The sequence below is a fragment of the Stegodyphus dumicola genome, chromosome 4, assembly GCF_044657685.1.
Source record: "Stegodyphus dumicola isolate Sdum_Otavi_A_Nest chromosome 4, ASM4465768v1".
NCBI lineage: Eukaryota > Metazoa > Arthropoda > Arachnida > Araneae > Eresidae > Stegodyphus > Stegodyphus dumicola.
Window position 1 is genome coordinate 51,268,570 of NC_140771.1, and position 10,172 is coordinate 51,278,741.

Below are 10,172 nucleotides of genomic sequence, written 5' to 3' on the forward strand. Positions count from 1 at the left end.
GCAGTTGTTTTCCTTGGACGGCCACCACCAACCTTTCTAACAGCTGTACCTATGGATTGTAAGGCTTTTTAAGAGCGCAAAACGACACTTTTGTTGATTCCGAACTCTTCAGCTATACTGGTCACACTTCGCCCCTACTCCAGATTTTCGATCATTCTTTCACGTGTGAAGTCATCCAGATCATTTCTTCTAGCCATATTTCACGAAAGAACTCTTTGTACTTGCAGCGAATGTCTTTAATTGCGCCTCCATCCTTCCTTTTATAGTAGTCTCGAGTTGAGCGCACCGACCATATGCGTTTTGCGTATGCTCACGTAGCCTCACGTTCCTTGATATTTGCATACACATGACCTTTCCACTGAATTATGTGTTCATTGTACTGAACGCAAGAACCCCTTTTCTACAATTTAATGGCTATCTGATTAAAATTTACATTGTTGCTTAAGTTTTGCACACCAGTGTATATAGCCCTTCGATTAGCATACCTTACATATGCACCTTGTTTCAATTCTGCAATTATGAATGCTTGCTCTGCTGCTATTTCTAAATTCATTTTTAGCTCCTGTAGATAACCATAGCACTTTTACCCAATTTTATTGGTAATGGAATTTCTCCTGATCACGACGATTTGAATACTGACAACGGACCTCTGGCCTCTCTTCCATTCATTAATTTAAATGGGGATACTCCTCCTGTAGTACAATTTGGAATTTCACTGTAAACGAATAACAGGTATGGTATGTGTTTGTCCCAATTTTTAGAGTCATTTCTAATGGTATGATGAAGCATACGTTTTTAGAACATGGTTATACCGTTCAACTAATCCCGAACTTTGTGGATGTCCTTGTGTTGCAAATCTAGGACTTGTTCCTAATCTGGCATGAAATTCTTGTGTTAATTCTGCAACAAAATTGGTACCTTGATCGCTAGCTATTACCCGAGGTATGCCCATTCTCATAAAGATTTCTAATAATGCATCGCATGTTGATTTTGCTGTAATTGTTCTCAAAGGGACAGCTTCTGGCCACCTAGAACTAAACATAGTCGACTAAACATAGCACATATTTGTGTTTACGTGCTGATAGAGGTTCAGTTGGACCGATTACATCTACATTCACTGTGTCAAATGGAAATTCAGGTCTCTGAACTGGAACTATGGGTATAGGATCGCTGGTTCTTTCTTTACTTTGTAATTGACATTCCTTACAAGTTTTACAATATTCTGCAATATCTCATGACATGTTCGGCCAATAAAATGAATAACGAATCCTTTCTTTTGTTTTTCTCATCCCTAAATGATTTGCAAAAATAAATTCGTGAGCTAATTTTAAAATTTGTTCCCTTCGAACTTTAGGCAATACCAACTGACTAACTGTTCTCCGGAAATTCTTTCGGTATGATAAATCAAATCATCCATTAAAAAATATTTATTTTTATTTTTTGCAAGTCTTTATAGATATTGCATAATGTCTCATATTCCCTTTGCTGTAGTTTAAAAATACTGGCATCCGAATGTTGACCCACATTTAATTTATCCCCACTTTCGTTTTCGCCCTGAATGCAACTTATGACTAAATTTTGCTCTCCTTCTGTCATAAATAAATCAGCGCGGCTTTCACCTTTGAATTGTTTTGACTGATGACTCCTCACTTCCAGTATCTGCGATGGAGACACTGTGTCACAATCAACATTCGGGCTAAGCAGATATGATTCAGAGGTCAATAAATCATAAACATTTGGAGTAATTACGCACGGAATATGAAGTTTTTCTGTTAAAGCTACTAATATTTCGACGTGTTTCAATAAATTAGGGTTATCAGCATTTCTGATGAATATAATAAATCTAGCCATTTTAGATGATATGGTTTTTCCAAATGCGGAAATTAGGTCAATATTACAGTTGTTCTCAATAGAGAAATTTTATATGTGTTTCGGATTTATAACAGAAATCTCACCCTCGAATCAATTATGGCTTGGATTTCGTTACCTGCAACACAAATATTTACCTTTTGCACTGGTTGTGTAAAAATTTCATTTGACAAGCATGATTTTTGCTATTACTTTATCACTAGTATTTTTCTCTGGTGTTTCTTTCTTTAGAGGAGGGTTTTGTGTTACCGATTTGTTTCTTTGTGGACAAGATTTAGCGAGATGCGTTAATTTTCCACATATGTAACACTCTTTGGGTGGATATTTATTTTTATTTATATTGCTTCTCATATGAGGCGGAATATATTTCGATTCTCTTGAAGAGTGGGACGATTTAGCTATGTTTTCGTTAGTGTTAAAAGTGGTTTCGTTTACCGATTTGCCTTTGTTTACAAAATATAGGTCAACTTCTTTAGCTAAATCCTTAGGTTTTTAACCAATTTTCTCCTGTTTTAATATAAATGTAAGTTGCCGTTCCTCTATCTAACATTTGGAAAAGTTTGTCGGAAATCATTAGTTGGCAAAGTGTATCAAAATCATTAACTTCGCGTAACTGACAATACTGGAAATTTGCAGACAGTCTAGATGCGAACTGAACATGTGACTCTTTAGGATCGCGTCATGCTCTTTGGAAATTCATTAAACATTCTTAAGCAGTTGGTTGATATTCTTTTAATACTAGTTTTTTAATGGTTTCATTATATTTTAGTTCTTCATCAATAATGAAAAAGAATATGTTAGTTGCTTTACCCCCTAAAATGTTAATCAAAATTTCGGATTTGAGCTCCTGTGGTACATTTTTAGTTATGAATGCTTTCTCTAATGTTTGAAAAAACAAATTGAAGTTTTCCAAATCTTCCCGGAACAGAAATAGTTAATGTTTTAACACTCTTTATCAAATTTTTAATTTTCTGAACCTGTAACCATGTCTTTATCTGCACGAGATCCATCTTTAACTGTGTTCTGACTTCTAACTTTTTCCAATTCTAATTCTTTCTCTAGCTGCACTAATTTTAATTTCTCAAGTTCAATCTTTTGAGCTTCTAAGGCTAACTGTGTATCCCTAGTTTTTATTTCATTTTCTTCTCTAATTTTTCTTTCCTCAACTATCGAGTTTAATAATCCAATTACAAATTCTGTTTGATATTTAAATATTTTACTGTTCTCAATTTTATCTTTTAACTGGACCACTGTTAAACCAATGGTTGGTATATCTTCAATTTCACCACGAAGGTTTACTAAATCTTCTTTCTTGGTATTCTTATACATTTTTAATTTATATACATCATATATAAATATATCTTCCATACATCTATACTTTGAGTAAAATAAAATCAAAAGCTTCCTTCCTGCTTCTCTTAAAGTTTCTCTACCATCATCTAAAGCTCTGGTTCTCATAAGAGAGCGTGTAATATCACCCCTTTCTTCATCCACCGCCTCATAGAGAAATAACTCCAACCTTTTTGTATTTTGAACATTTATTGCACAAACACAAAACTAATGCTAAACTACAATACTAATAACTGAAATATATAAAGTAATACAAGTTAATTTCAGTTTCATTAATGGCTCCCACGAGCCTTCTGTGACCTCTCTTTCGGTCTCCCTCTTGGAAACTAAACTTTTGGCGCCTTCAGATTGAGAGCCAGTGCCTTCTATACATCTTGTTGGTTGGCGTCAACCATACATCGCAACAGGTCTCGAAGATAGGGCACAACCACTGGACATACAAGATGTCAGAAATGTACTGATCTGTGTTCAAAATACCATTGATCCGAACTAGAGATGTGTGTATTGTATACCAAATGGCTGCCCAAACCATCACACCAGGTGCAGGGCTCCTATGTCGATATTGAATGCAAGCAAGCAATGTGTGGTCTTCTCAAAGCCTCCAGACACGTATACGGCCATCAGAACTGGACTATTCTGAAAAGACAACAATGTGCCACTCTTGTATCCAGCTATGTCATTTGGTGCAAGCATCTCTCTGTAGCCATTCAGCACATAGTAGGTTTCACTGTCAAGGGAAGCCGAAATAATGGTCATCGTGCTGATAGTCACGGTGCTGCAAATGTTGATGCACCATACAAGCGGATACTGGGTGTGCTGTAAACATGCATATTTCCTGTCCGTGATGTTGTTATATGGTTTTGCATAATTGACCTCACAATATGTCTGTCCTCTCAGGCAATAGTCATGGGAGGGCATTGAGATCCTGCAGGCTGTTCAGTATGACCCTCAGCAACCCATTGATTCCATATTTGCATTACAGTGGTTGGATGTCAAACAGTGCAATGAACAATATCACAGAGCGATTATCTACACTCTCGAAAGGCAACGATTCTGCTTCTATCAAATTTCGACACTTGCTGGTAAGCATTTCTTCTTATTATTTGAGGGATAACACGATATTCTGAGCAAACTTCGACCTTACGAAGGACTTTCTAAATGAGAAATACACTACACAACTTTTCTTTTACACAGAGCTTCAGATGTCATTTCTCCCTCCTGCGTTTAGATGACAGGACGCTTCTAATGCGCTGAAATAATAATTATTTGCATATCCCAACCTCTTCTTCCTTTCATGTAATTTTGACGTTCGTCAGATCATTCCTACCTGGTGTTGCAATTTTAATGGACAGCAGTGAATATAACATAAATATTCATACACTGAATATATGCTGTGTGTCACATGAAGTATGAGCAGAGCATCAGGAATCAAAACCACGACTTATTTGACCAATCTAGGGATAATGGACACTAATTTTATACATTTAAAAAATGCAGAATATTAATTCCTGTTTTGCCACAAGGTGTAAAACCGGGAGGATACTCAGGTTTGTCTGCATGACTACTGACAAGCAACAATAATGGAACAATGCATTTATTTAATAATTATTCAACAAGTGAGACAGCTTTAGTGTTAGTGCTTCTAGGCATGACTTTTTTTTTTTTTTTTTTTTGCAATTTTTGGCACTATTAAAGAAAAATTATGATAATGCTGTTATTTATGGTACTCCTAAAGTTGGGGTCCATGACTACTGTCTCAAATCCAAACCAGATCCGGCTGATCTTTGAAATATGGTAACAGGTAGTTTGGCGACATTTTGGAGGCGATAATGGTTACTACCTAGGACTTATAGGTAGTATAATAATGTGAATAATGTGAAAAGTACTCAGTTCCGATTACGCATTATTTTGTGTGAGGGAAATGAGAGATCATAAGATATGTCATGTGACATTAATGGACGAATCACTGTTCTTTAATCGGAAAAGGGGGTAAATTTGTAAAAATATCTGCTGTACAGCATTAGTTTCATTCTATGTTCTGTGAAACAGTGTTGTTAAATATTTGGATCCCATGGCCCTATATAAAGTAAATTCGAAATTTTTTTTGCGTTTATGTGTAATTGAAAAGAATTGCTTAATTGCGGATAAGTATGAATGTCCAACATGTGGGTATGAAATGAGATAGTGTGAAAGGAAGGATATTACAGATAAGTTTGAATGGCGGTGCAAGAAATCTGGTGAAAATGGACATTTTGTGATCCGCCATGCACTCAAGATTCTGTAGAAGATTAGGTAAGTTACTATTTTTAATTATTTGAGGATATTATTTTTATGCATTGTTCTAAATGTAAGGAATAAATAAATTAATATGGTATTATTGGAAAATTGTTATTAGCAATGATTTAGTTTAAAGTAATTAGGATTGTAAGCTAATTTTTATTAATTTAATGTATGTGCTTATTTATATTTTAAGTAGTATTTTTTAATTTAATGATCATGATTTTGAGAGTTATATGTTTGTAGTATTTTGGAATACGTTTGAGTAGAAGTAAATGTGCATGGAAAGAATTTAAGTATTTGACACTAAGTATTTGGAACCATTTTTAATGTTTCTGTTAGAAATTGGTAGGTGAGGTTTATAATAGATAATTTAGAGGGAAAAGTTTTTGGATAATTTATTTATTTTATACGTGCAAATGTTCATCCTTGGAAAGGGTATATACTTTTTCGCGATCAGGTAATTTCATATATGTCCTTTTTACCGAGTTTAAAGATTCACAAAATTTTCCTGCATTTTCGTGCAAATTTTTGTAATTTATGAGAAAATAGCAGTTTAGATGGATAAAGTCAAGAGTGTGCGCAATGCCATTTTTGTGCAATTCTGGGATGTTTTTTTAAGTAAAAATAGGTCGACGTGTACATGGTTACCGTGTATGTGCCATTCTGAAAAACGCAGCAAGGAGTTTGCGATTCTGCACTTTTTCCCAATTTGCAGTTTATATTTGTCATGATTAAGCAGTTTTGTTCCATAAAATTTCAAGCATAAGCGTAATTGGGCTAGTAGATTGTTGGAAAAAGTGTTGAGTAAATAAAAAGAAAAGAAACATGTCTTTACTTCGTGAAGACAAAATGGCGGTGAAAAAAAAAACTGAGGGTTGCTGTAGCAGAGTTGGTCACCAAATTTTCGCCAAAAAATTGCCAAGTTACCATAATCCAAAGATCAACCCCAGATCCTTTCGATATTTGCTGCCTAGTAAAGTCCAATGAAAAGAGCTGGGGGTGGAACGAAGATCCTGACTACTGAGCTGAAACACGTCATTATTTTTGCCCACGTAAGTTTAACGAATTTAGTAGATAACGGAGCTTTGACAGCAAGAGGGTAAAATGCTACCATCTTATTAGTTTCTCTAATATGATTCACTTTCATCAAATATTTCTATTCCTCTAATATTTTAATGAATATGAAATTTTGTTTTCCTTGGCTTTGTATTTTCGAGAAATTAGTTTATAAATGATATAAAAAATTAAGACCAAATATATTGACATCTTTTAATAAAACCTTTGTGAATATCACTGATTTATAGTGGCAGATTTAAGTCTCAAATAATTTAGTAAAAGGAATTTTTCAGTGTAAATACATTAATAAATATGTCTAAAATATGAATTCGTATCATACCGTTTAACTGAAATATTCTTTCCACACGGTGTGATTGATATAATTACTTAATTATAATTCATAAATTCCACCACATATGGATGAATATTTGTATTTTCAGACATTATCTATAAGCTTGTCCTTATGTTCTTCATATTAACAATGTAATTACATATCATGTTAAATATAGTTAATTCACAAATGAAATTATTGCATAACTTCAGATTATGTAATGGTTAGTAGAGATATCAATTTCTGTGGTAATTTAGGATTGTGAAATAAATAATGCCAAGTTACGTCAATATATCAAAAAAGAATTTTAACTTGTTTGCACGCGAAATATCCACAGTAACTTACATCCGTTTTTGGACACTTGTAATTGTTATTTGCATAGATCTTGGTTAAATATTAAAACGTGGTCTTCAAATATTTTTCTCTATTTCAAACCTTAACTGTTGCAAAATTAATATTACCAAAATATTCCTTGCAGTAAAATAATTTATTATAATAAATGGGTAAACTATATTTACGAGTGCCCCTTAACGAAAATCGGCGATTTTTGGCGGTACATGGAAACTGAGGGTTATCTTTACAATATGGTAACTGGTAGTTTGGCGACATTTTGGAGGCGATAAAGGTTACTACCTGGGACTTTGGTAATAATGTGAGCAGTACTCAGTTCCGATTACGCATTATTTTGCGTGAGGGAAATGAGAGATCATGGGATATGTCGTGATATTAATGGAAGAATTACGGTTCTTTAATCGGAAAAGGAGGGAAATCGGGGAAAAATGTGGAAATTTTGTATTTAGCTTTATTCTGTGTTGTGTGAAACAGTGTTGTGTAATTTTTGGATCCCATGGCCCTAACTAAAGTGAATTTGAAATGGGTATTTAGGCATTGTGATAAAGAGAAGTTTGCTTTTTATTTAGTGGAGGAAGTATGGAGGAAAAATTCGCAGAAAAAATCTTTCAATAATTTTAGTGAATGAATTAGAAAAGTGTATCCGCCACGTAATCAAGATTCTGAAGAAGATTAGGTAAGTTAGTATTTTTAATTATTTGAGGATATTATTTTTATGCATTGTTCTAAATGTAAGGTGGAAAGGAATTTGGTATTATTGGGAAAATTGTTATTAGCAATGATTTAGTTTAAAGTAATTAGGATTGTAAGGTAATTTTTATTAATTTAATGTATGTGCTCATTTATATTTTAAGTAGTGTTTTTGAATTTAATTATATTTTAATGAAATGATAGTTATTTTGTGAATTTTATGTTTGTAGGAATTTGGTATACGTTTAAGTTGAAATAAACGTGCATGGAAATAATTTAAATATTTGATACTAAGTATTTGTAATACCTGCGGTATGTATTCGTTGATGACGTGTATAATGTAATAGATGATTTAGAGGTAAAAGTTTTTGGATATTTTATTTATTTTATATGTGGAAATGTTCATATTTGTAAAGGGTAAATACTTTTTCGCGATCAGGTAATTTCATATATGGTCTTTTTACCGGGTTTAAAGATTGAGAAAATTGTCATGTATTTTCGTGAAATTTTTCTAATTTATGAGAAAAAAGCAGTGTACGTGGATATAGTGAAGAGTGTGCACAATGCTATTTTTGTGCAATTCTGGGATGTTTTTTTAAGTAAAAATAAGTCGATGTGTACATGGTTTACGTGTATGTGTTATTTTGAAAAACGCGTAAGGAGTATGGTATTGTGCACTTTTTCCCAATTTTGCAGTGAATATTTGTCATGATTAAGCAGTTTTGTTAGATAAAATTTCTAGCAAAAGTGTAATTCGGCTAGTAGATTGTTGGAAGAAGTGTTCAGTAGATAAGAAGAAAAGAAACATGTCTTCAAAAAAAGGTTAGAGGTAGAGGGTTGCTGTAGGAGAGTTGGTTGCCAAATTTTCGCCAAAAAATCGCCAAGTTACCATAATGTAAAGATCAACCAAACTGAGTTTGTGCAATTTTTTGACTTGTTATTTTGGCTTTGTGTAGCGCCAATTCTTGCACCAAAAATTGCCACTGCACGAAGACAAAATAACAAGTCAAAGAACTGCATAAATATTGGTATCCATGTACACATCGACCTATCTTCACTCAAAAAAAAACATCAGAGAATTGCACAAACTTGGCATAGCACACTCTCTTGACTTCACCCATGTACCCATTAACCTATTTTCACTTAACAAAAACATCAGAGATCCAACTCTTCTTACTCTTGTAAAAAGCGCCAAATAAGTGAGCGATTCTGCACTTCACGAGAGAAAAAAATTCTGTTAAGCAAATGCGACAGTACAAATGACAATTCAAATAAATGGTATTAACTTTTAAATGTAAAAATATACATGAAATTAGAAAAGACCATACCAGAAAATTTTACATTAACTAACACTGCAGTACAAAATCACGGGTGAAAATGATTTAATTCAGTAAGTTTGTAAATTGTCATATTTCGATACGCAAACAAAAGATATACACAATAGAATTGTTTCACAGATTTTTATCATTTTCCAGAGGAATAGTAATGAACTCATAGTTAAAAATATAATACTTACCTATAATAATATTTTTAATATTCACTGTTAGACAGAATTACTACTTTGCCATAAAAATGAAACATTTAAGCTTACAAAATACTTAAGATCAATGTTAAAAACGTTTATAACTCAGAATCAGCATCAGCTCGATAGACAGACAGACAAAATCCTGCTAGGTCTCTCAGCCCGCAGGGCGAAAAATCAACACACAGACTGACTGACTGACTGATCTGGCTCAATCAAATTTATGCCGGATGGGCACAATAACATAGAACTATCTTCACATAATGTCCGCAGTAAGGAGGAGCAGAGACGGATAAAGAATAGGAAGACCAGCAACACAAGAGCTCACTAGCAAGTAACCGGCCCGGTAAGCATATTTCACAAGTGCACATCTGTGTAGCCACCGAGGGAGAGGCTTCTAGGGTGGACCAATGAGCATCCAGTAATATTTCTGTCATGTCACATGACCTTTCGTGTGCTCAAGGAGGTTAGAATACATGGAGATGGCGTCTCTGCTGTCGCAATACGAGGAGAGTGAAGCCGGGGGAAGCAAATAAGCCACGCCTCGTGAGGGCAAGAAAACGCTTCCCTTACTATGTCAAGTGAGGTTAAACGTCAGCTTGTTTGAAGTTTTGAGTGTGTTTTCTGATTTCTTATGTGAAGACGTGAGAGGGTTGTAAGGTACTGAATGGTTACATTGAAATAATGTCTACATTTCGGATTTCATTTCCATATAAAAGAATG

The 10,172-nt window shown here is 34.0% G+C and overlaps 1 protein-coding gene across 4 annotated transcripts in view; it reads right to left on the reverse strand.

The window, feature by feature from the left end:
• ORMDL (sphingolipid biosynthesis regulator orosomucoid 1-like) overlaps positions 1 to 9,845 on the reverse strand; it is a 65,097-nt gene extending 55,252 nt beyond the window's left edge. Inside the window, exon 1 of one of the 4 annotated variants that reach the window (XM_085814841.1) lies at positions 9,444 to 9,815. The gene's annotated coding sequence lies outside the window, so the exon portion shown is untranslated. Of the gene's footprint in view, positions 1 to 9,443 lie in introns of all 4 variants that reach the window. The other 3 variants (XM_085814839.1, XM_085814840.1, XM_085814838.1) reach the window with 3 other exon arrangements.
• Between the last annotated feature and the right edge of the window lie 327 nt (positions 9,846 to 10,172).